At 47.2% G+C, this 27143-nt stretch overlaps 1 protein-coding gene across 3 annotated transcripts in view; it reads left to right on the top strand.

The window, feature by feature from the left end:
- CGN (cingulin) overlaps positions 1-27143 on the top strand; it is a 235070-nt gene that overhangs the window by 50883 nt on the left and 157044 nt on the right. Inside the window, exon 1 of one of the 3 annotated variants that reach the window (XM_085639427.1) lies at positions 23206-23452. The exons of the other annotated variants lie outside the window; for them this stretch is intronic. The gene's annotated coding sequence lies outside the window, so the exon portion shown is untranslated. Of the gene's footprint in view, positions 1-23205; positions 23453-27143 lie in introns of those variants that run through there. 3 annotated transcript variants of the gene reach the window in all.

Genomic DNA, 27143 nt, shown 5'->3' with positions numbered 1-27143 from the left:
TATCTTCTTCGTCGACGACTAGGAAGCTGGCGCTTCCGTCGACGTCTAAAGCTTCGTCGACGATAATAAAGAAGAAGAAGTCATCGCCGTCGACGCTCACAGCATCGTCGACGGTGTCGTCGTCGGCGGGCTCGTCGTCGACGGCAGTCTCGTCGGCGCGAGCTTCGTCGACGACACCCTCGTCGACGGCAGCCTCCTCGACGGCGGCTTCGTCGACGGCGGCTTCGTCGACGATCGCCACGACGACGGAGGTGTCAAATTTTGCAACCATGCCTTTGGTGCCAATGTCTACGCCAGCGCCAGGGTCGGTGGACAACTCCTTGATGCAGCGTCGCCATGCTGTGCTGGACTCTGTCATGATGCCACCGGTCACTCGGCCACCTCATCAGCTCTTCCCCTCGGTTGATGAGGAAGTTTCGGATTCTGATGACGATGTTCAGTCCTCTTTTCGAGATGCTCGTAGTCCTTCTGAGCTTCATATAAAATGCCAAGATTTTGCGGAGGATGATTATTCGCAGGACTATTACTGTCAGGAGCAACATCCCCCTGCACAAGTTCCGATGGCGCAGCTCCCTTTGTCGCTCATCTCCAACCTTCAATTTATGCTGGAAGACTACAATCGTCGCTTTCCGGCTTCCTCTCATAGTTCTCTACGTGAGACGCCATCTGCCGTTCCGTCTACTCCTGTGTTGCCAACGATGCCGACACCATCCACACTTCATGCATGCCAACAAATTAAGAGACCGCCTCCTTGAAAGGGGATATCCGAAGAGATTACTTAAACACTCTTTGAAGAGAGCTTGGTGGACACCAAGAGAGACATTGCTGGAGCAAAGAATTAGAAATAAGGGCAACAGACCAGTCTGTGTAACAACATTCTGCCCTAATAGTCACCAACTCCGGAAACTCATTCTAGGCAATTGGCATTTGATAAAGGACCTCCATGATGAATTTTCTACCCCTCCAATGTTTGCTTACAAAAAGGAGAAAAGTGTAGCCAACTACATAGTTCGTGCTGCCCTACCTAAAGAAGAACAGCGCACATTAAGGAGCATGCTCAATTTACCGCCAGTTGTTGGTCACCACAAATGTGGTACATGTATATGTTGTGAGCAGACCGTTGAGGGTGATGTCTTTTCTTTCAACAACATACACTGGAAGCATAACACATTTAGTAATTGCAAAACTAGGAATGTTGTCTATGCAATAATGTGTTCCTGCCCAAAGTTGTATATTGGGAAGACAACCCAGGAGGTTCGTCAACGTATCACCCAGCACAAATCCAGAATTAGACGACGAGTGGAGAATGCCCCATTAGTCTATCACTGGGTTAATAATACACATAGCGAGGATGATTTGAAATGGACGGTCCTGTCCAAGATTGAAAGAGACCCGCGAGGAGGAGACTTGGAAGGCCAATTAAGCCAACGTGAGGCATTATTAATCATGAAATTCAATACGGCGATCAATGGCCTTAATGAAGTGGCGGAGATATTCAGACCAATTTCTTAATCTGACAGACAACATCGTCTTGTTGTCACCACCGGTGCGTCTGTGGGCCCTGCTGTCCTTAAATATGAAACTACGTACGGCTTTTCTGTTAACTTTGTTTGACAGTTCATGGACATTGCCGAACATTTTGCAGCCCCTTTCTAGGATGCCTTCATCTGTTCGATATGTAATAACATGTATACATATATATTTTTTTCTCATTCATTTTTTAACACACAACTTTAGAAATTTGAACCACATTGCCCAGCAGCCACCTGGCGGATGTTTTGAAAACCTACTGCTACCAGTTTAAGCATACTCCCACAAAGTATTTCGAGTCTTTTTCGAATTATGTCCCCGCCTTCTAAATCACACCCCTAGGGGTACTAAGTTCGAACTACATATACCAGCAACCTCTATGTGTCTGGCAGTTTTTAATCATCACAAGTTCCCATGATGCAATGTGTTTTTCACTCATGGTTTGACACGTAGAGAGACAGACGGACGAAAGGTGCACTCCCGGTAAGCTGGCGGGTACACTAAGAAATAAGACCGTTTAAAGGACGTGAGGTTGTGAGCACTTTTGTCTCAGCAGGTTTTACGATGACTTATACCGCTTTTTTTAACTTCAGATACCGGCGCGGGAAAATCATTCGTAATGCACAGATTTACTTATCCAAGTAAGTGTTGCACTTCCCTAGGCTGGTTTAGGTTCGGGCCTTCCAAGCTTTTTAACGGCAGTTTCGGGTTTTAAAAGGTTGATGATGTTAATAATCGGAGCCCGTTTCTCCCTCACTTTAGAAAAGCCAACATCTAACTAGTGGTAGCCGGAAAAGAGGACACGTTCCCCTGATCCAGTAAGTTGAGTTAGTATTTTTATTTTATCCCAAGTCTGTTGTGTGTCCTGTGCTATACGTTTTGTCCGTTTTTAGCTATGTAAGAAACTATAATGCAGTTGATTTCTTGTTTAGGTTCCTTTTCATTGGAAACAACTTGGATCGATTTCAGGCAGATAGATTCTGATATTCCAAGGTGGGTGATGTAAGGCCGTAATGGTGCTTCGTAGGTACTCTGACGTTAAAGTTTTATATCCTAAAACGTTTTTTATTATTCATTTCAGAAATTGGTTGGTCCTGAGGAGAACCCTATATTCAGTGGTTCGAAACGCGTCGACCAGTCTAGTCCTTGTTTTTTACCGCTTTTCAAGATATTTTTGTTTGCCTTGTGTATTTCAAAAGAATTTGATCAATTCATGGTGTTTAACGAAAAAACAAAATGTTTTTTGAGATTGAAAATTGAGATGTAATCAATCTACAAAGTGAAAGAAAGGTCGCTACAAGGACCCAGTTCTTTACAGTGTTTGTTTGTTTTGGTGTATGCATGAGTATAATGGCCATGAGTGCTTGATGAGTGTTTGTATGATTGTTTGATTCACCGAGGGGAGCATTATTTATGTGTTGTTGTATCACAAGTTTTGTAGAGTTTGTATTCATGATCTGAGCGCAATGAAGCATTGTTCTCAGCGCTAAATCAATTTGGTTATGTGAAACTAATTAAAATTATTTCCGTCAAATAATAAGGAAATTCAAAAAAACCCTCCTCTTATGTTTCATTTCTTATTAGGAGCTATTAAGGTATCTGGTTGAGTAAGCCTCAGCTTGAACTTCTTGTTCTGTTTTTCTAGACACCATCCACACCTGCATTGGTTCCCCCTGCAACAGATGACGTTGGGGATAATCTGGATACGGAGGAGGGAGAGCTTCATGATGAAGACTCTATGGCGGACTGGGATGACTATCAAATCAATTCACCCGCATCACCTCCAACATCGCCAGTGAATTCACCACCTGTCGACATAACAGGATTCCATCAACTGATGGAAAGGGCGGCTCAACGTTTTCACCTTCCCATGGTGGTTAGGGAGGAGGACTGCTTTCTGTACGACTTCAAGTCCCAGCCGCAGAAACAGGTACGGGCTGTGCCCATTATCGACTTTATCTGGAACGAGGGCATTAAGCTAATGAAAACCCCTAACTCCGTCCCGGCAGTGCTTCCGCGACTGGAGAAGAAGTACAAGGCCCCGGACTCTTCTCCAGCGTGCTTAGTGTCTCAGCCTAAGCCAGACTCGGTGATCACCCAGGCGGCGCAACGTCGCTCCAAAAATCCATCTTCTCTGCTTTCGTCACCTCCGGATTGTGACGGCCGCCACCTGGATGCCATTGGCAAAAAGTTTTCGACCATGGCTTCAACAACAGTCCGAGCAGCAAATTCTTTGGCCATCCTCGGCCGTTACGATCGACAAATGTGGTCGGACATGGCAGCTTTGGTTAAGCTCATCCCGGAAGACTCTAGAGAGGACGCTCTAAAGATCCTGCAAGAGGGTGAGAGGGCATCCTCCGAAATAATCGACTGCTCCGTCGACATTGCTTCCACGGGTTTTCGTCAATTGGCTGGAGCGGCTGTTTTAAGACGACAGGGTTGGCTTCGTTCCACCTCGTTCCGTCAGGAGGTACAGGCCAAAATTCTGGACATGCCGTATGAAGGAGAATCTTTGTTCGGCCAGCATGTGGAGGACGCTTTGCAAGCCATCAAGAAGGATACGGAGACGGCTCGCTCCCTCGGCACTCTCCAGTTCCAGAAGCAGCCCTTTCGGGGTGCGCGCGGCCGCTGCACCTCTTCCTCCTTTCGTGGGTCTTCTTCCCAGTACCGCTCCTACAACCAAGGACAAAAACGTTATTCCTCACAGCCACAGCAGTCTTACAGGCAGCAGTCTGGCAAATCTTATAGAGGAAAACCTAATTACAGGGGAAACTCTTCCAAAAAACAATGACTGTGTACATCAAGGGTCCCCTCTTCCCAGTTTTTCCCTTTCTCCAGTTGGAGGACGAATCTCCCAGTTCTTTTCGAATTGGTCCTCAATCACTTCGAACTGCTGGGTTTTAGACATTATTTCAAGGGGCCATGCCCTAGAGTTTGTAAAAGTTCCCCCACACACCTCTCCATCCGGACCTCCTCCCGCTCACTTTAAAGAACTTTTCAACCAAATCCAGATAATGCTCAAAAAAGGGGCCATCGAAGTGGTTCCGAAATCACAAAAGGGGTTGGGGTTCTATTCCCGTTTTTTCCTCATACTAAAGAAATCTGGGAGTGGCGCCCCATCCTCGATCTAAGGTCTCAACAGATTTCTCAAGGACCAATCATTCCGCATGCTCACACTAAAGGACATCCTTCAATTCTTCTCTCAGGGCGATTTCATGACGACAATCGACCTTCAGGATGCTTACTTCCATGTGCCAATAATTCCACGCCACAGGAAATACTTACGTTTTCGTGTAGGTCACAGGGATTTCCAATTCAAGGTCCTGCCCTTCGGCCTCCGCTCAGCTCCGCGGGTCTTCACAAAGATCCTGGCTCCGGTGGTGGCCCATTTGAGACTAACTGGCATACAAATATTCCCGTATTTGGACGATTGTCTCATCAAATCTCAATCCTCCCACCAAGCGGCCCTCGATAGTCAGAGCTGTCTCACTCTGTTTCAGTCTCTGGGCTTGTCGATCAACTTGCAGAAGTCTCAGCTCATGCCAGCTCTGTACAGGACCTTTCTCGGCGCCACCATCGATACGAGCAGGGCTATGGCCTTTGCCTCTGCAGAGCGGCAAACACGGATTCGACAGCTCGCAAGCTCCATCGCAGCAAAGCAGTCCGTTTCAGTCCGCATATTAAAGTCCTTTCTGGGAATGGCGTCCTCCTGCATCGCTTTGATCCCACATTGCAGACTGAGGAGTCGTACCATTCAGGATGAATTGGACAAGCAGTGGCGTCAGGTCTCCGGTTCCTTCAACGACCAGCTCGTGGTGACAGCCCGCATGGCTCAGGCACTGCATTGGTGGACTCGTCCTTCCAACATCGCAGCGGGAACAACTTTTCTAACAACAGCCCCAGAGCTTGTTCTTACCACGGACGCATCCATGGAAGGATGGGGCGGACATCTTCAAGATTTATCCGTCAAGGGCAAGTGGACAATGGTTCAGCGTTCCTGGCACATCAACAGATTGGAGCTGATGGCCATTTTCTTGGCGTTGAAATCCTTTCGCCTCCAGCTCCAGGGGGAGTCAGTCCTCATTCAGACGGACAACACCACCTGCATGCACTACCTGAACAAGCAGGGCGGGACAAGATCTCCGCTGCTTTCCCGACTGGCTCAGAGGATTTGGAGTTGGGCCATAGTCCATCGGATTACGCTCCTGGCAGTTCACCTGCCCGGCATTTCCAATATTCTAGTGGATGCACTCAGTCGGTCAACGTCATCGACCCACGAGTGGGAATTGCACCAGCCGACTCTAGACTTTGTCTTCGGCCTTTAGGGTCGCCCGACTATCGACCTTTTTGCAACCCACAGAACAGCAAATGCCAGTTCTACGCAAGCTGGTTTCCCCACAAGGGGTCGTGCGGAAATGCCCTTTCGATAAATTGGTACAGGATATTTGCGTACGCGTTCCGCCGATCCCTCTGATTCCTCGAGTGTTGCGGAAGATGCGGCAACAACCGTGCCAGATGCTCCTCTTGGCTCCATGTTGGCCTCGGCAGGCATGGTTCTCAGGGTGGCTCCTCCTCTCCCAATGCGAACCCATCCTTCTTCACCCGAGGCCGGACCTTCTAACAATGAACGATGGGCGGATATGCCATCCGAATCCCAGTTCACTCAGCTTGTCGGCTTGGAACCTGAGCACCTTGAATTTGCTCATTTGAACATTCCACCAGCCTGCAGGGAGGTGTTAGCTAGGGCGAGGGCGCCCTCCACAGTGAAAACTTATAAGCTAAAGTGGAAGTGATTTTGTCTTTGGTGTGCGTCGGTCCACATACATCCAGTGCACGCCTCCCCAGAACACATTCTGCCGTTCTTCCTGCAGTTAGCGCAGTCTGGACTGTCGCACTCTACCTTAAAGGTCTTTCTAGCAGCAATATCTCGCTTTCGGCAGGACGGCTCGTCCTCTCTCTATTCATCTAGAGTAATACAGCAATTTTTCAAAGGTCTCTTCCGAATGTTCCTGCCCATTCGGCGTCCTCCACCCATGTGGCGTCTTAACATCGTATTGGCTCAGCTCATGAAGGCGCCCTTTGAGCCAATCCATTCGGCGGATTTCAAATTCTTAACTTGGAAAGTGGCTCTCCTCCTTGCACTGACTTCCTCCCGCAGAGTCGGTGAGATTCACGCCTTTACAATACAACCTCCGTTTCTTCAATTCAGATCGGACTGTGTAATTCTCTGCACTAATCCGGCTTTCATGCCTAAAGTACCATCCGATTTCCATCTCAATGAACCAGTAATCTTTAAAACCTTTTTCCCGCATCCGCAGTCTCCAGCGGAACAGAGTCTACACTCTTTGGACTTAAAGAGGTGCCTTAAATTCTACATTAGCAGAACACAATCATTTCGCAAGTCGGATCAGCTGTTTGTGGCCTACGGACGCACTTGTAAAGGACAGTCTGTTACCAAGCCCACGATTGCCCGTTGGGTCTCTTCAGCAATCTCCTTTTGCCATCAAGGGGCTGGCAAGCCTCTTTCTTCTGGAGTAAGGGCTCATTCCACGAGAGCAATGTCCTCTTCCACTGCCCTGTTCGCAGGTGTACCCATCCATCAGATTTGCCGGGCAGCTACGTGGTCCAGCAGGCACACATTCACGAAGCATTACTGCCTGGAGTCGATTAATGAAGCAGACACGGCTGTGGGACAGGCAGTTCTGCGGAATCTGTTTAAGGTGAGCCTCTGCTACTTCCCTCCTCCTTGGGTATTCTCAATTGCATATTAAATACATTGTCATTGTATTTCATGCAATATTAATACGGCCTTGTCAGCCGGTTGCTACTCACTATTCTATTCAAGCATGTGAATCTATGAAAGACACCCCAATACTGGAGAAGAACAAATGTTACTTACCTGTAAACTGTGGTTCTCCAGTATTGGTGTCTTTCATAGATTCACATGCGACCCACCCTCCTCCCCTGAGAGGCTCTCTTCTCCTCATTAGACTCTTTTGCCACTCTTGTGCTACGAAAATCTGAGGGCCTGAGCCTCTGAGGAGACGGCTCTAGAGGGTGCTTGCGCCTGATTGGCTAGAGTTTGGACTATAAAACAACAAGGATATGTCAGTAAAGTGATTCTTTTTCTCAATGCTTTCCTATGTGTCAATACTATCCTATGGTATTTTCACTTGATATGTTATTTGAATTATATAGATATAAAGTTTATTTGGATATGTATATGCTATTATGTAGTTATGTATATGTATATACATGATACTTATTGCTTTTTATATACCGTGGGACTCCCACTTCGACGACGGGGAATATTCAAGCATGTGAATCTATGAAAGACACCCAATACTGGAGAACCACAGTTTACAGGTAAGTAACATTTGTTCTTATTGTCTCATTAAATTTCATGGAATGGTGGTTATAAATAATATGCTTTATTCCTAGGATCACAGATCATGACTCCAATCTAGCCTCTACAAATTTGAAAATCTTGATCTAAATAAAGAAGTAGTTAAAGGTATCTTCAGAAATTCTGACAACTGCTTATGCCAGTGCATTGTCACTTTTATAAATTAATAACAGTTAAGGAGGTCATTACGATGGCGGACGGACTGAAGTCCATTCGCCATCGTCCCGGTGATGGGGACCCGCCGCCTATAAGGCGGAGGCCCCACATCCCAAATTACAATGCAGCCGCCACCACGGCAGCCACAAAAGGCATTATTTCTATTGCGCCGGCTGCTGCTGGCTGCAGCACCCGCTGCGATTGGGGAAAAAAGGCAGGTTTTGCATTTCCTGCACTACGTGGCAGGCACCATGCGGTGCCTGCCACATGGTGCAGGGATATATAAGCAGACACCATAGGTGCCCCCCAAGTGCAAAACTAAAGTGCCCCTGCACAGGGGGGAGGCCGCAACGAACCACCGAAGTCAATCCTTGCCAGCATATCCTTGCCAGCATTTCCATGGCAGGAGATCTGCCATGGAAAAGCTGGTGGGGATCCAGCATCCTAACCTGGCGGGCGGTGCCTGCTAGACACCGCCACCATTCTGTTGATGCGGGCGGGTACGACAGGCAATCATAACGATTGCCTCTGTTGGACTCGTGGTGGACGGGCTTTCTGTCAGCCAGGCACACTGCCCGCCATCCTGATCTGGCAGGCAGAAAACGGCCTTACGATGGCAGTGAAACCGCCAGCCTGTAGGTGGCAGGTTCACCGCCATCGTAATCAGGCCCTAAGTGTTAACAAGCATTTGCAATGCAATAGGTCTCGCATTTGCGAGAGTTTGAGCTATTGCCATTGTAAATGACAATGCCTTTTATTTATGTGTTTAATAAACCTGCAAGTGGTGCGTAAACACACACTTTGTACTTTGCAGGTTTTCTTAACACATACATAAAAGGCATTGTCATTTACAATGCCATATTGCATTGTCATTTACAATGCCATATTGCATTGTAAATGCTTTTCGCAGTGTTTATTCTATAAACAATCGCTTCTGTGCAAGAGCAAAATGGAAATCGAGCAATAAGTGCAAAAAAGAGAGCGAACAAGGAACAAACTAAGACTTGAGGGCTAAGAAAGATCTGAGAGATAATGCGAGAAACAAGGGTTAAGGAGAGAGAGTCAAGATCGAGGAAGAATCAAAGGGGAAGAGAGAATGAGTGACTAGGTGCGAAAAGCACCAGGCAAAAGAAGAAACGAGTGAGCAAAAATTTGTAAACAGGGCAGAGAAGCAGCGAGATGGCAAAAAGAAACCACACAGATAACCGGAGCAAAAACGTGGCAAAATAAGGCAAACCGAGAGGTAAAGCAGGAAAACAATTGCAGAAAGCGCAGAACAAGGGAGAAGCAGCTGGAGCAAGGCGGGAGCCTCACACGCACTGGAACGGGGTCGGAAAGGTCTTTCTCTGGTCAGAGGACCAGGTACAGATAACGTCCTAGAAAAGCACCTACAAATTCAAACAGAAAGCAAACTTGGACAATCCGCATTATTCTCTGCCGGACACAGACCCAGGTCTAAAAATTCGTTATTTTATGATTGGCCTATCACTAACATGAACATGAAGTAGCCTTCTAAGAGTATCAGCTTCACATGTTTTTTCATTCCATCCAGATGGGACTCAACAGGAAAAGAGAATTGTGGCTCAGAAGGGCCTAGTCTCACAGCTGTGAAGCAGCATATCTTGTCCTAATCAACATGCTTAGATTACACATCAAAGTCAGCATCAGCTGTACTACAGTATTAAGCAGCACACAACAAAAGGGATTACAGTATTTTACAAAAGCTGCTATAAGCAGGCATAAGATATAAAACCTAACTTATACATGCTCTTAAGGCAAAGTTCTGAGGATGTTCCTTTGCTCTTGCACATATAGCCCAGAACAAAACGATTTATCGATGGTAAATTCATAAACGTGATTTGCAATTTAATTACAGAAGCAGACCTGCTCAGGGGAACAAACATTTTTTTCACATTAGTAATATTGACTCAAGTTCACAGTAATTACAGTGATATTTTCTTACGTAATGGCTGTCCAACAAGCCTTAACAAATAGGCTATTTTGGACAGTTTGTTCCTACAATAGCTCTCTGAAAACCTAAGTGTCCTAATGCTGTCCCAACAGCAGCAATGACACTGTGGCCTAACAGCAAGAGTGATCGACCCCGACGCTGGGGAACCTGCTTCGAGTCTCGGAAGGGGCGCTCAACACCCTGTGATTCTGGGCAAATCACTTCATCCTCATCACATCTCTAGTCAATGAATGTGTCCATCTGTAACGCAACTGGTGCTCATGTAAAGCGCTCTGATGCCTTCGAGTTGAGTTCCGCTATATAAAACTTTTTTTAAAAACGATGCACCTGTACTTGACGAGGTATATTAGTAAGTCTTGTAACGGTGCTCCGTGCAACAGTTTCTCCACTTGATTATTGATAGGTTTCAAATCAGTTTTCAATTTTTAACGCCGTGGCAGCTCAAAAAAATATTGGAACTCAAAGTCTGACCTGACAGACTAAACAATACATCCCAAATAGTAACTTAGAGTTTTAGGTTTTCCAAAAACACGCTGATCATAAAATACTTTCACATGGCATCAACTAGTCGGGTATCCCCTTTCTGCTGCTTGTCAAGTACGGCAAGGGGGCAAAGTTATAGTAATACGAGGATCTGTGAACAGTAAAGGGAGTGAGTGTCAGTATAAAAGGTGCCGTTGTAAAGTGAAGGGCTCGACCTTCATTCCGTTCTGCGGAGATCAGTCGTTTAGAGCGAAGGGACAATGATCTAATCAGTCTCGCGCAGCCAACACAAACCAAATGTAGCATTTTTGTTTTGTTCCCCTCCACTTTTCCAAAGTGTTGGGTAACTCCATAGAAGGTGAGACCTATTACCTTTGCTTGTTTAATGATGGGCAGTTGTTATTAAGTGACCACATTTTTAACAGGTGGCAGACCTGAAGTGGGAGGAGGTAGTGATTTTCCTAGGAATGCCTATATGGTTAAGGGTGTAAGTTTGAACCTAGGTCTCCTGGCTCCATAGATTATTATTTAACTACTAGACCACATCTTCTGACTTATGTCCTCGTGTATGAGCAATTTTGGTAACCTCTAGAGCTAGTGGGTGATGCCAATACCATAATTTGTATCTTTTCAATGTATTTTGTTCTGCAGTGCATTTACGGTTTATAACTGGTTTGTAGGAGTGTTTACACCAGAAAGTCCATAATGTAGGAGGGGCTCAAGTTGTTATATTACTAATAGGAGTAGGTGAAGAGTTTAGAGCTGAACAATAGTGTTCTCCGAGAAACTATGTGTTCATGTATTCTTTACCTTAAGTTGCGGAGTATCTATGTAGTATGTGTGTGAATAGTATGTGTGTGAATCGGAGGAGGGATGGTTCATGAGGGAAGAGTGGTAACGAGGTCTGGATGCCACCAGTCAAAATTTTGTGTTTCTGATGCCGGATATTTGCCTTGGTACATAGACTAAGTGTAGTACGTTTTTTTTTTTTGTTTGTAGTTGTAGTAGTTACTTTATTCGATCAATTAGTGATCATTCACATACCATATACACATCCATAAAAATATATTATACACTAATATAAAATAGACATCATAAATACATCATAGTTATAAAACAGACATAGTATAAAAACACCATACTCGTCCATACAAAAGCAAAAGACACACAATTGATGGACGGAATGCAGAACAAATCAAAACATTCACCCCCAGACAAGAGATCTGGGTTAAATCCATCATTCTTTTGCTCGCCATGCCACCCCAGTTTAGACCTGGCCATATGAAATCAGTCTTGAACCTGTGCCTCATGGGAACAGTCCAGCAATACAAAATACCTATAAAAGTAAACTAATTTAATCCTGGGGCAAATTGGCTTATAGCCCATGACCTAATCCCTCCACTTTTATTGAGCTCAATTTATAGTATCTATAGCATTCCATGAAGAGCACTCATGTTGTTACCATACTACACAATAGTAGATAAGATCTTAGTCCCAATACGCCAAGCGTAAAGCAAGTATTGTGTTAATGTAAAAACTAGCCATTTATTGGTGTCAGTTCTGAACACTCGCAGAGCTTCTGCTGGCCGTGTGAATGTTTTTTAAAGTTTTTTTTTATAGTTTATCTGCTACCATAGAATAGGTGTGAACAAGGAGGGTTCTCTGACGTTGCAATAGGAGAATTAAGGTGTTTACCACATGAACTTAGATTTTTCTTTTCTCTACTGAATAGGACCCTGGGGAGTTGGAGTTGTCTTGGTATCATTAAGGCTTATGTCTCAGGCTCATCTCCCTGATAATATGACTTCATTTTCTAAAATCCTCTCTATTATGAATTTGTGAATATGTACAGGGACTTACTTCTTTTTAAATACCATCCCATGGTTAATGGAAACAGTCATCCTATGGTCGAAATGAAGTTAGTTCTCAAGTAAAGTATGGTTGAGTGAAGCAACGTGGCACAGTCAGTAAATCAAACTCCAGTTAGCTTTAGTTCGGAAGTTCACTTACAATTTGTGTTGACTAACGTTTGAATTTATGCTGATGTTGTGGGACCATCTGTAAGATTTACGGAGGATTAAAACCATGTATGTCCAGAGCTCGCAACCTGGTCAGTGCATGAGTATCGCTTTTAGTCCAGGTTTTTCTTTGCAGTCTGGGATATGTAGTCCTGTGTATCATCTTTTAAAATCGGGGATACCAAGATCCGGAATGCAGCGTATATTTCTGTTTAGGATGAGCTACTCGTGCATGGAAATGGGAAACTTGAGATCTGTAGTGAATATATTCCACAGTTTTGTTGGCTTTGCATGTTTCATTACCTCTAGCTGGGTTTACATGTTTCCCACACATGCAGTAACTGTAATGAACCTCATTCCTGAAGTGAGTTGTGCTTTTTAATGATTTGATGTACAGCAAGTTTTAAGATGTTTTTTTAAAGTCCCAACATGGTTCTAATGTGCCTTTTTACCCATCCTTTCCCAGTTCGTAGTTTGCCCTGGCCCTCTTGTTGATTTGGACTTCCACTGAAGTCCTTGGTTATGTTGCTGTGCTCTGCCAGTGTATTTAAAGAGTCGATTCATGTTAACTAGTTGCCAATCTCCAAGCACTTTTAGCCGGATTTTGGATGTCAAGGTTACTTCCTGAACTCTCCTCCTGTTCTCACCAACAGGCAGGGAAAGATCTGACACGCCCCTTTGTGCTTGGCCGTAGGGAGTTGATGCCCACACTGGGTTTAGCTTATGTAATCATACAGGGCACAGTTACAGATGCTTGTCAGATAAAGTCTTTCCCAAATGCAGCTGTGCAGTCTCGAGTACACACTTCCTTGTGGGGTCCTTCCTAGTGATCTAGGTCCGGCTTCTCCAAAGTCAGTCCTGGAGGTCTGGATCCATGACAGATTTTTAACATATCCCCATTTAGATAAATGTAGTTATTTTAAAAATCTGGTGTGGATCCGGCCCTCCAGGATCGACTTTGGAGAACCCTAATCTAGGCCATGGCCTCTCTCGGGTACATGTATGCGTCTCTCTCAATGTGTGTCTGTCTACAAATCGGACGTTGTTTTGCTTTTGTTGTATCTTTAATTAAATACTTTATTAGTCCCTCTCAGCTTTCTGCATGCGCTTACCAAAAATTACAAGAAACGTAAAAAAAAAAAATGAAAGCCCTTTTATGCTATTATGTGTGTGAGTATGGGTTGTACTGCTGTTGACCTTGCTGTTCTTGTCCTTGGCTGAAAAGCAGGCGCTGTTTCCTCTGCAGCTTCTGAACTGAGAGCCTCTTGTACTCCTGCTGCTTGGTGCGCGTGAGCGATATGGTCATTCAGCCCTATCAAATGTCTGCTCCACCTTCCAGTGGGAGTAGGGACTCCTTTGTTTTTTTCTTCGCATTCACACATTAGGTGATGTTCTTAAGACTGCGTAGTTTAGACTGAAAGGCTGGGTGGGGTTCAGCTTCAGTAAAATACCGGTAATAAAAGGCCAACCCACTAATCCACTGGAAACCTGGGTTCACACCTTTGTGCATTGAAGATAGTGGAGTAGGTAGGGAGCAAGTAGTGGCTGCTACGGGCCTTCTGACACAACAATCCAGTTTTTTTCTGTTCTGTTAATTTAGAGCACACCACCCCCAGAGGGTGGAAGGTTCTAATGACCTGATAGCTCTTTTGCCTCTGGCTGCAATCGTTGTTCTAGGTTCTCCCCTGCAGCGTGGGTTTATAACTGGTTCAGCCCTGTCTGTAGCTCATACTTTCTTGTCCTGCAGCTGGGCACATTCAGGGAATTGCCTCCCTTTTTTTTGCTTCAAGGTGACATTTAGCACCACCATGTTTTAGATCAGGATTGTCTGATTCAACTGCTGTGAATTACCCTTGATCGAGAAATTCGGACGTGTTAACTAGTGCTTCTGTATCCCAGTACTCCTGCTGGCCTAATAGATACACATGCTTGCACAAATCTGAGCATTTCTCTGACCCTCAGTTATGACGCCCTCACATATGCATACCTCTTCTGCAATGGTGCACACTTGCACCCTTCATGTCATGACCAGCTCCTTGAGCTTAGGCACATATACTGCTTGTGACACCACGATATCTAACCTACCTTTCATCCCCTATCTATAGCACAGAACCCCAACCTGGATTCTCGTGTGCTGTTGGCCTCCACTCAGCTGACCCATTCCTATGCTAAAAATACCAACACATGGTCACAATAGAAAATGTCCTTCTCATGCTTCAACTGTATCGCTAATCAAGCAGTCAATCAGGGGCTTGTATAGTGCAGCTACTCACCCGTGAGGGACTCAAGGCGCTGTCATTTCCACAAAGTAGCTGGAGCATCTCATGTGGCCACCCCAACAACATGCTCTGATCTTACCAGTACGCTTCTCATTAACACATACGTGCATCCGTGTGCCTCGTCATGAGACATATTAGCACTCGATGAAGTGGAGCACTATATTAACAGCAAACTGTTACAAATTGAAGGCCCGAATTGGAGTTTGGTGGATGGAATACTCCATCACACACGTGCCGGATATCCTGTCTGCTGTATTATAAGTGCCGTAGGCTGTAATGTACGTGTAATAAAGCGAATGAAATATCTGCCGTGTTTGTGGCGGAGTAACCCACCAGCCAAACTCCAAACCATAACTAAGATGCTATACAACTTGGCTAAAAATATTGACAAAGCCAATCTTGTGTACACTATACCTATTTGCTTTACCAATGCTTTTTTTAAATGGTGTACTCTTCTCAGTCTGTGTGCACCCAATATTTACTGTAAACACCGTAAATGCTAGCAGGAAAGGTTTCTGTTTATATTAAAACTGGGGCGCGTCAGGCATGTGAGTTTCAAACCATGGCTGCTGCTCTGACCAGGACCATGGAGTTTAGGAAGTCCAAAGAGCGGGATTTAGTGTGAGACACACTGCTCGTGCCCTGCTCGTGGGGAGCGGCTGCGTTTACATTGCTAGGGTGTGCAGTCACGTGCACAGAATTTTCCAAGCAGGATGTAATCCTCTCATAATTGCACCCGGCAGAAAAACAATCCTGAAACGGTCAATTAAAACTATATTTATATTGCTGACATGCTTGGATCAGCTTGTGCAATAAGCCTCTCCTGTTTCGAGGGCTTTTTATGTCTCTTGCTTACAAAGGAGCGGTCAGTTTACCAAGGTGTTCAGGCCTTTCTGGTAGTTTCAATCGGTTTATGTACTAATCCAGGCATGGAGGCCAAAACCAAATCCGGATAGTTTCATCGGCTTTCAACTCCGAATGAGGAAGTACAAGTTAGTTTGTCAATGTAATCAAAATAATTTGTGCTGCTATTTTCATTGGTTCAAGGGTGTAAGTGATCAGTGTCTCCCCATATTGTTCGTCGCTTCATCCTCATTGAATGAAATATCGCGATCCTCCAAAGTTTCTCTGCTCTCAGAAATTGGTATTTTGGCCCTTGTTTGGATTTTGCGTATGCAAACAGGCACCGAGCCCGGTAATAGGATTTAGGACAATGTTTTTAGTGTCTATTGCCATGTGGGTGGGGAATGGACATTTCCTCAGGAAAGCTGTTGCAATTTTAAAGATTCCCAGTGGACCCTGAAGAAACTCTGTGGTAGACAGAAGGTTGGAGAGCCACCCCACCCGTGGATACCCTTGTACTCACGTTACCTACATCAGGGAAGCTAGGTGCATAGGTGTAAAGTGGTGTCGGAAACCGCTGTCCAACCCAGTGGAGGACTTCAGGAAAGTGCCGCTGGTGAAGGAGAAAGTGTCCGGTGGAATCCGTAGATGGATTCTATTTGAGAGGTGAGCAGAGGGGATAGAATCTATGTCACTTAGGAGTGACCAGGAGATCTGGAAGACGAAAGCCCACCAATGTCGGGAGTTGTAGGAGAGTTGACAATGACCTTGACTCTGCAGCTGTGAGGGCCAGGCGACGCTGAGGAAGACCAGGAGCCGTGCACGAGCTGTCTCACTTCAGGTGTTGAGTGCTGAGGGGGTCAGTGTCTGGCGGGAGCACCAACAAGCCTTGGCAAATGCAACCAATGCTGAAGTTGAAGAAGGTGCAATGTCGGGACCAGCAAGGTCCAGGGGACACGCCACAAGCAGGGGAGTCTGGGCAGGCCCCAAGCAATCAGGGGAGCCCAAAAGAAGCAAAGATGACTCAACAGGACCCACAGGCCGAAGGCACTTGAGTCGCAAGCGGACCTTGAGCAGCTCACCAAAAGATGCAGGCCATAGTGCAAACGATGCGATGTGGATGAAGACTTTGGTCACTGGCAGGACTTGAGGTGGGGGCTACTTGGAGCCCCAAAATCTTGGTGGAAGGAAGCCAACAAGCCTTTGAAACTGCAAGTCGACAAAGTGCACAGGGGTTTCGGTTCCTGTGGCTCCCAAGAGTGATACTAGCCTCAAACTTGAGATGGCAGAGCAGGCCTCGAGAGCTGTGGAGAACCACCACCTGTGTTCCAGAACCTTTCGGAGTCCGGAAGAGCTCCGGTTCAGCAGACTGGTCATCTTAGTTGCGCTGCCTGCGAATGCAGGGAAGTGACTCCTTCACTTTAAGGGAGATTCCTTCAGGTGTCTTTGATGCCCACAGGCCTTGGAAGGTTCCTGTATTGTGCACAGGCACAGACGATGCAGCAGACTGGAATGGAAATAAGTCAAGCCCAAACGAAGCCCAAACGAAGTCCAGCGAAGTCCAGAGTGCCCAGACGGTAGAAGTTGAAGTAGTGTCTGCCTTGAATCTTGTCCCACAACGAATCTAGGGACCCACCCTCAGGTAAGCTCTTACGTACTCTAAAGAAAGGGTTGGGGAGTTTCAGGGGACCCTCCCAGGGGTGGGTCTGGACAGGGGGGGAGGTTATTCCCATGTCCTTTGTCCAGTTTCGCGCCAGAGCGGAAGCCATTGGCTCCCAGAGCTGGTTGGAACTGGACTATGCACGGGGACACCAAATGTGCCCCTCATGCAGACTTGGTGGCTCTGGCAAGCGCACCCACCCGGTCTCAATACACTAAATCCTGACTGGGAGGTGCCTTCCAATGCTCGAGCTTGGCTCAGCAGCAGGAGGGAAGAATTGTGTCTCTGGTCGGCAGCAACCATTTTGTGCTGTCTGGGTCTAGCAGGCTGGCACAGAGAACACTGAGCCTAACCGAGGGCTCTTCCAGTGCTTGGAATCATACCTCCCACACAGTTTATGATGTGGGGGTATGATTCCAACATGTTTGATACCAAACATGATTGGAGTTGTTTCAGCCAATTTCGAGATGGTCATCGTGTAATTACGCGGTGCCCCTCTATATTGTATATGGCTGTTTCACTTACAACCCGGGAGAATGGACGTTGTAGGGGTGTCCTGTTCATGCAGGGGACCCTTACACTTAGAACCAAGCACCCTGCCTTCAGGATTGCAAAGGCCTGCTATAGGGGGGTACTTATAGGTTTTAAGTGCAGTAACCCTGGATATAGGAAACCTATATCTTTAGTGAGTTGTGCTAGCACCAGCTTACACATGCTGCAATGGCAGGCCTGTAGTTCCATTTTGAATGGTCTCCCATGAGTGGCATAATGCATGGGCCCATGGGGGATCTCTGGGATACCTATGCCCTGGGTACCTTAGTACCATATACTAGGGACTGATAAGGGTACCTAAGTACTAAACATAATTTAAGGGAGAAAGCAGATAGACTGGGGGTCTGATTAGAAGGGTCCTAGTCAGACTAGTCAATGACAGCTTAGCACCAGGCAAAAAGTAGGGGTAACCATGAAAGCAGATCCTATTTTCCTACGAGAACAATGGACGCTACTGGTTCGCCTTAGTCATACATGGGAACAATGGCAGAAACTGGTTGTCCTTTGAGAAATTGGGAACCATGGCAGACACTGGTTCTTATTTGAGATACATGGGAACAATGGCAGACACAGGTTCTCCTCGGAGAGACACAGAATTAATGGCAGACACTGGTTCCTACTTGGGAAACATGAAAACAGTGGCAGACACTGGTTCTCCTTGGGCATACATGGTAACTATGGCAGACACAGGTTCTCCTCGGAGAGACACAGAATTAATGGCAGACACTGGTTCCTATTTAGGAAACATGAGAACAGTGGCAGACACTGGTTCTCCTTGGAGGAACATGGGAAGAATGGCAGACACTGGTTCTTATTTGAGAAACATGGAAACAATGGCAGACACTGGTTTGTCTTTGAGAAACATGGAAAGAATGGCAGACACTGGTTTGTCTTTGAGAAACATGGGAACAATGGCATACTCCGGTTCCTATTTGGGAAACATGGGAACAATGACAGAAACTAGTTCCTTTAGAAACATGGGACAGATGAGGCCACTCCATTGAAGAATGTGAGATCGATGGTCAGATAGCATGTATGTACCATTTTGTAATAATGTAAGTTTATATTTTTGCACAGTCATTTAAATCTTTTTTTCCCGTATGTAGATTTTAGCAGTATGAAATAACTTTTTTTACTTACAAAAATGGGGACTTGCTCATGAATTCTGATTATTTGATTTCAGCTGCTTTTAAACGCTTGTGTCGTGTGGAAAAGAAGTTTACTAGAGAGGTTTTCTAAACTAAAGAGATAAGAGCAACTTGCCATGTGACTAATTCACTTATAAAAAAGTGTCAGGAGTAAAGGCACATCACGTCTTCATGACCAGGCCTGACAGGAGAGCACTAAAGATGAAGTTCCAGAATCTCGAGGCTCATAATTATTCAGTAATGACACACAAGGGCTTTCATGCTGCATGAGCTAAGCTGGCAGACCTTTAACTATCAGTTTGAGAAACAAAGGCAAAACAAGGGGGTATTTATAGCTGCTGTATTAGTGTACATTGCTTGGCATTTACACTTGATGTAGGGGTGTATCATGAGCTTTGGTGCTTAGCAGTCACAGCCTTGCATCCGTGAGCCCTCAGTTTCTAAAGTGTTACGGATATGAGGCTACCCGTCCTCGCCACGTATAAGCATGGGTGTCTCTTTTGCCAGAAATCTAGGGTTGTGCCCATGGTTTTAGGATGCATCAGTGTCCGTGATGCTCTGTGTTGCTCTACACAGGTTTTGCCCTGTTGAAATAATCTGGAGTACTGATTGCCCAATCGCAATGAGATATTCCCACCTAATTCACACTGGCAACATGTACCTACCAACATTGTAGGAATGCGGTGTAGATGAAGCTGTTAAACACCAGATTCCATCTCCCCTTTGCAGTGACAGTCTGAACCCCCGTGAGATATTTTACAGTGCAAGTATGAAGTGCAAAGGTAGTGTGTTTCATCCCATCATATCTCTGTCATAAGCCGTGTCCTGCTCTCATTTCCCATGAGGCACAGGGTCAAGACTGATTTGCATATGGCCAGGTCTAAACTAGGGTGGCATGGTGAGCAAAAGAATGATTGATTTAACCCAGATCTCTTGACTGGGGGTGAATGTTTTGATTTGTTCTGCATTCCGTCCATCAATTGTGTGTCTTTTGCTCATTTTATTTGCACCCTTTCCCTCCTTGCTGATTGCCCTTCCTTTAATCAAAAGCGGAGACCCTAAAAGCCAAAGTAAATAAGCTCTCACGTCCATCTGCTCACCTGCAACCCAGTAAAATGTGGATGTTACATGAATTCTTGTTGTTGACCCATTCATACCTGTGCCGGTTTCATTCTGTCAGGTAGTGCCAGGGTAACAGGGTAACAGAACTGAACCTGCCTTATATTATGTTGCATCAATTGATGGGTAATTGGTTTTACGTGTGAAATAGGTGTCCAGACACTGCATTGAATGTGCTTTGTTTCCGCTTTGATTTCTTCTTGGAAGAAGTGGCTCGGTTCTCTGATTAGAGGTTCTTTCCAGTTAATTCTACAGCTTACCATGTCTGTTTGATGGCATTACTCAGTGGCTTACAGGCATAAGTGTTTTGGCTACGAATTTTAATATTTACAGTCTTATTTGATTATCCTTGTGTTTGCACTTGCAGTTGGCTGTAGGAGCAGCACCCCGGTGTTGCTATATTCACAGTTGTAATGCGAAACTAGTCCATTAGAAGCATAAATTTACTCCTGTCTAGCGACCAGGCGTTTAATGGAATTTTGGACACCAAAGTGGTCATTCAATGGATGATGTAATAGTAAATCCAAAAACCCCATCTGACATCAACTAACATTTTAGAATGCCGGTTATTGGTGAAGTTTAGCGATGCAGGTCTGGACAAAGAGAACCGTTTTGAGATCTCACTATAAAAGATGCCTGCAAGATATTTAGTTTACTAAAAGAGACTAACAAAAACGCAAAAAAAAGTAGTATGACGTGGCCAGTGCTGGCCATGTTATAGCACTTTTTTTCCTAACTTTTAGCCATGCTGCACCGCAGCTGCGCTGCTATACAACTTGGCTAAACGTCTTTGGCCAAAACCAATAGCCCTCCCACAGGCGCAACCTATTGGCTTTGCCAATGCTCGTGTCTCTCTCTCTCTCTCTCTCTCTCTCTCTCTTTGTCTCTTTGTCTCTTTGTCTCTTTGTCTCTTTGTCTCTTTGTCTCTTTGTCTCTTTGTCTCTCTGTCTCTCTGTCTCTCTGTCTCTCTTTCTCTCTTTAAATTTGCTAGTCTGGTGAACGGTTAAGAAGAGCTCTGACCTCTTGTCATGAGTAGAGACTGTCACAGTAGGCTTCTTCCTGGTAACTGGTCCAAGATAGGTTTCGGCGCATTCCAGGTCTGTGTGTACGTCAGACTCAGGCATCCGCAGAAAGCCAACCTTGTTGTTAAGAATGATGTTATGAATGTATCTAGTTGGGTCAGGGACACTGTAACTGGTGGGTACGTGTAGCACTTGGAGGAGGCTGTGGTGCCCTGCTTTGGTCTAAGACTGCATTAGATCTCTCTTGGGTAAGGACTTGCCAACGGGAGGGTTCATTTTATTGAAAGAATGATTCTTCAATGGGGTAGAAACAATTTTCATCTAAAAACCACTAAAACATTTTTGTTTGTTTGTAATGGCATGAAACCAGTCGGGCAGCTTCTGTGTCTCCAAACTGGGCAGCAGTCCTTTTGTGATAACTTCTTCAGACCTGCCCCCACGGCAAATTCCCCGAGCGCCTCGCATGATTTCTAATCTGTCATCTGTGTAAACGAAATCCCTGCCCACCTCCACTTACTGAGTTTGCTTTCAGTAACGCAGTCGGCGAATAAACAAGCATTGTACCAGAGATGAAACTGAACTGTTGCCGGCCAGGCGCCACCCTCGGGCTGTCGTGTGGAGGATAAAGGGCTACGCCGTGGGGCTGCAGTGATTACCGTGTGCCTGGTTCAATGATCTGTGAAGAGAAGAAGTGATGAGACGAACTGAGCATTTCACGAAGCGCTAGGTAGCAAACATGGTGGGACTTTTCAGCCGTCGCTCATTATTAGCTCACCCCGCCCTTCCATCTGCTCTCGCCTCTGCAGCGTGCACGTGTTTGGGAATAACAAGCCTGCACCTTTTCAGCTTTCTTGATTTCTCAGTGGATACATCCTTAAGTAGTGTCAGTACGATGGATGTAGGCAGAGTCGCACTTGGTGTGTGTCAGAGGGACTGAACGTGAACTTTAACTTATCCGAGTCTCGTTTGCAGGAGTTCATTGCTGAGTGAAAGCTGTGACGGCATCGACGAGCTGCTAGAACCCTAAAATAGTTTCACAGAGAGGTGACGCCGGGCTATTAAAGCAAGGTGCGGACCACTGTTTAGGGCTGGGTCAGAGCGACGCCCGGCCGCCAGACCTGCTCGACGCGACGGGCGCGATGCTATCACACTCTGCTTATATTTTGGATCTGAGGACGAGAAGTTGGCAAGAGGCAGAGCAGACGGCTTGGAGCGCAGCCTCACTTTAAGATGCTGGTGTGTGCTCACGGACCTGCTCTAATATTCTGTGTGCTATTTGCATGCCACAGGTTTAAATCTATAAATTGGTGTGGCTTTACGGCCTCAGCTGCTGACTGTCGAACGGGGAAACCAGGTTCCAGTCCTGGAGTCAGTTCAAAATCATGTGATCCTGGGCAAATCACTTAAACTCCCCGTGCCTAAAAAAAAAAAAACATGACCTTGTGTAATGTAATCTGGTGCTCATGCGAAACGCTCTGGTGCCCTTCGACCTAAATCGTGATATATAAAACCTCCGCAAAAAGGGCCAACTCAGCCTTTCCTGGGTTCGCGTTATTGAGCGTAACGGCTGTTACCCACAGATCTACATAGCTCTAACCACTGGTACCGGCAAGCACCGTATAGTAAGATATTTAGTTCATGTTTTTGCCTTCTTGGGTCTAGAGATGTTGCAGGTTCTGCTGTTTGTGGACCTCTCTCGCCAGTCCCGTCCTGTGATGGCGGGTCAGATTCCGTGCATCTTTCGTGTCACTTTCTTCTCCAGGTTTTAGGTTTTTAATGATTAGATTGTGTTGCCGCAGCCTTGCCTGTCCCGTGCCGCGGCTGTAATCCGCTGCCTGCTGCTGTTCCCAGCCAGGGCGTGGCACTGGATATACAGTTTCCCAGCAGATGCTTTATCAGGTGTGCCCGAGTGCTTTCAGGACTTCAGGCATTCCAGCCCGATTAAACATTTACTCCCCCCTGAGTCATCGCCTCCGCCTGCAACCCTCGCTGCTTCCAGTGTTTGCAAAACTAGAACATGTAGAGCTGGAACTGCGTCCGCAGGCGTGGTGCCCCAACCACTCTCTCCTTTCAGAGTTTCTAGTTGACAGGACCTGTGACTATAAGACTCTCCTGTGTTTTCATGAAAAGAAATCCCATTGAAGAATAACTTCATGTGTTTTCACTGCACGACACGTGCTGAGTGGAGTGGAACTGCTCCTGATACAGGTGGCTGGACTGTGGACTTTGTACTTGGTTAATGTAGTGGGTTCGAGTGCATAAAGGTAAGGCATATTTAGCTTAATTTTCCATCCACTAAACTACTTTTGTTTTAATTTTATTTGTGAATTTTAAACGACACCCATTTTGGAGCCAGCCCTTCAAACAAGAAGATTGCAGCCTTGGATTGGTCAGTTCTTTGAAGTTCCACCTTCTACTGCTCGCGCTTTCGGAGTTACTTATTTCTTTGCGTGGAAGCACTCCATAAGAGTGCATGTGTTTGCATGGTCTGTTGTGTTGCTGTCGCCCTCCCTCCACCCACTGTCGGTGGTGTTGCTTGCTGCCTGTCGTGTTGCTCGCCCCCTCCTGCCTTTCTCTTGTTGCCTGCTGTTGATGAAACCACATCCGAATCATAAGTTTATCAAATGTCTTCTAAATTGTATGAGATATCCTGTGAAAAGCTTTTTTATCAGATCCCTCTAACACTCCTTTTCCCCCTTTTATGTTTCCGGATTCCCTTAGTACACTATCCTCCACTCCTCTGCACTCCACTGAGAACTGTATTCTACATAACTCCTTCTCTGTTGAAGATGCAGTAAAGCTCAACACTTAGTATAGCTTTGAAACGCTTGTTTTACTGCTCTCCATGCGTTGCGAACATTGACCATCATTTGGTTTTGACAGATGACTTGGTAAAAATTGTTGTATCACAGCTACATGATGCCATTCTAAATTAACTTCTGTAGTAGGGGATCTCTGTGTATAGTCACAATCTAGTGAATAGTCCCGCCCATGTGCGCGGACCCCGGAGCAATAAAAATAATCTCTTAAGTTGTCAAGTCATGCAGACCTGCATCTACACTTAAGAGAGAATTTCAAAGACAGATAATGCAGCCTATACCCACAGGCTACACTGTCCAGTACTTCAACTAGAAAGAATTCCACCAACAACAGCACTGCCTGTCTAGCTTTTTCCACAGAGAAAAACCTGCCTCTTCCAGCAAAAGCCTCTGGAATGATAGAGAGGAAGGAATGGATAGACAAGCCCCATAGGCTGCCATTATGTGGCTCAGTTCAGGATACTGTGCCTTTAAGAAAACTTTCCAGGACTTTTCCAGTATCCCAGAATGCACAGCAGGTCATTTTTACTTTCAGTTCTTTTTTCCGGCTCCTGCTAGCAGGACCCTGGAGCATTGAGCTCTCCCTTTTCAAGGGTTTATTGTGATTTTTGTCCAATTTTCAAGTGTTTTAGTGTTGGGGCTTCCTTCTGGTGTTGTCAACATGCCTGGCTTGTTTGACAAGTGCCCGGAGTGCGGTAGGAAGAAGGCTAAGTCAGACCCCCACAGGGTGTGTATAGGCTGCCTTCCCCAGTCCCATGTGCCGGAAGAGTGTGATATCTGCCACTCGTTCTCAGCCAGGACCCTGAGAGAAAGAATGAAGATTAGGCTCCAAGTCCTGGAGGACTGAAGGCACGAGGTGGGTCAGGAGGGGCTGGTTCTGCCCATGCTGAGGCCTTTAGGGGGCTCCCCAGGGGCAGGAAGACCGGCAAACGCCTTCATTCTCCACCGGCGTCGACTAAGGCGTCGAGAGGGATGACTACGGTCTGTTCGCCGTCTCCCCAGGGCTCTGGGGAGAAGCAACGTTGACGTTCAACGTCGAGGGAGCTGATCAGGCCGCCGTCGACAACTTCGGCATCGTCAGCGTCTACGCCGTCAACGTCGCCGTCGAGGCTTCGACGTCGATCAGGCCCGGCGTCTGCGCTCACCGTCGAGGGGAGATCGCCGGTCGCCGTCGGCGAAGAGGAGACGTTCGCCGCCGAGGCGTTCGCCGTCGATGCCGTCGAGGAGGCGATCGACGTCGAGGAGGGATTCATCGACGTCGAGGAGGCGCAGGGGGCGCCCGGACACCAGGAGTCCATTGACGGAGTCCCCGGGCTCGGGGTACTCAGTGGTATATACGCCGCCTCCTCCTCCGCCACTAACGCCACCTCCACTTTCACCACCGCCTCCGCCTCCTCCACCTCCTCCTCCTCCTGCTATTCCGCCTCGCAGGCCTTCGGGCCCACCACCGGTTCCGGCACGATCGGTCTCGTTGCCCAGGTATCCGCCGCAGGGAACTCCTAGGCCGCGGCGCCTGGGTAAGCCACCGTCGCCGGGCCCGGCGAGGCTGGCGGACAGACCGAAGCCGAGGAGATCGCGCTCCCGCTCCGGACGGAGAGGGAGATCGCATGAGCCGTGGGCATTCGTCGTCAACATCGAGGCGAGGCCACAGGAGGCGCAGATCCAGATCGCGCACTCTATCATCTGCCAGGGACTTCTCACCGACTCTGTCGGACTCACCCGGGACGGGGGTGTCACCGGTTGACGATCTGGTCTCCTTCCAGGAGGTACTACTGAGGGGTGCAGCCAAGTTGGGAATCACGGTGACGGTACCGACACCTACGACGTCCGTGATATTCGAGACGCTGCACAAGAAGCACCTGTCTCGCCCCCTGCTGCCTCTCGTGCCGGGGCTGGTGGAGCCCGCTATGGAGTTGTTCCTCACTCCGGCAGTGACTAAATCCGCCCCCTCCCGGCTTATGAAGAAGTATCGGGCCCCGGACTCGGACCCGACCTTTTTGAGGACGGACCCTAAGCCGGATTCAGTCATTGTGACGGCGGCGAGGAAGCAACAAGCTACCACCCCCTTCATCGACAGTTCCGCCCGACAAGAAGAGCCGATGGCTGGATTCGGCGGGCAGGAAGGTCTGTGGGACGGCGGCTACCACCATAAAGGCGGCAAGTGCCGGGGCTCTGTTGGGGCGTTATGACCGTGCCCTGTGGGAGTCTCTCCAGTAGTACGCGGAGCTGCTGCCTCGCGACAAGAGGGAAGACTTCTTGGAGACCTTGCGCGAGGGGATGCTGGTCTCAAACCAGGTGATCAGTGCGGCAGCGGATGTGTCCCTACTGGCGGCGCATGGGTACTGTCATGGCGTCCACCAACGGCGTCACACGTGGCTTCGCCTTACCTCGCTCAAGCCGGAGGCTCAGCATAGAGTGGCCAATCTGCCTTTCTCGGGGGAGACCCTGTTCGGCCAGCATGCGGACGACGAGATGGCTCGCATGAAGACGGAGGCAGAGACCCTGACGGCTGTCGGGTTGGAGAAGCCAGAAAAGAAGAAACGCCCGTTCCAGAGACGGTTCGGGTCTGCGGGCAGAGGGCGTGGGCAGGCCTCGGGACAGCAGCAAAACCAGCAGCAGCAGTTCCGTAAACCCTTCCAGAAATGCCAGAAGGGTAGAGGGGGCCGGCAGTCCGCTACTGCTACCAAGGGCCCGGCCGGGTCGCGGCCCTGAGCATTTACTTCCCCTGCAATCGTTACCCACTCCAGTGGGGGGAAGCATTCAATTTTTTCCGGCAGAGTGGAGAAAAATTACCCAGGACAAGTGGGTGCTGAATATTGTTTGCAATGGATACAGTCTTCGGTTCATCAGGCCGCCTCCAGCGATTCCGCCGGTAAGCTCGCGGTATCAACTGCGAGAGCTCCAGGCGGAGGCAGACATCCTGTTACGGAAAAAGGCGGTGGAAGACGTACCTCTGTCTCAAAGGGGAAGAGGTCTGTACTCTCGTTTCTTCCTGGTTCGCAAGGAGGACAAGAACGAGTTCAGGCTCATTCTGGATTTGCGGCAAGCAAACAAATGGATTCGCAGAGAGAAGTTTCGCATGCTGTCGTTGCATCAGATTTACCCTCAGCTGCAACAGGGAGACTGGCTCTGTGCC

This window comes from Triturus cristatus, chromosome 12, assembly GCF_964204655.1.
Source record: "Triturus cristatus chromosome 12, aTriCri1.1, whole genome shotgun sequence".
Classification (NCBI taxonomy): Eukaryota; Metazoa; Chordata; class Amphibia; order Caudata; family Salamandridae; genus Triturus; species Triturus cristatus.
Note: the sequence above shows the minus strand (reverse complement) of the source record. Positions and strands in the feature narration are given on the sequence as shown.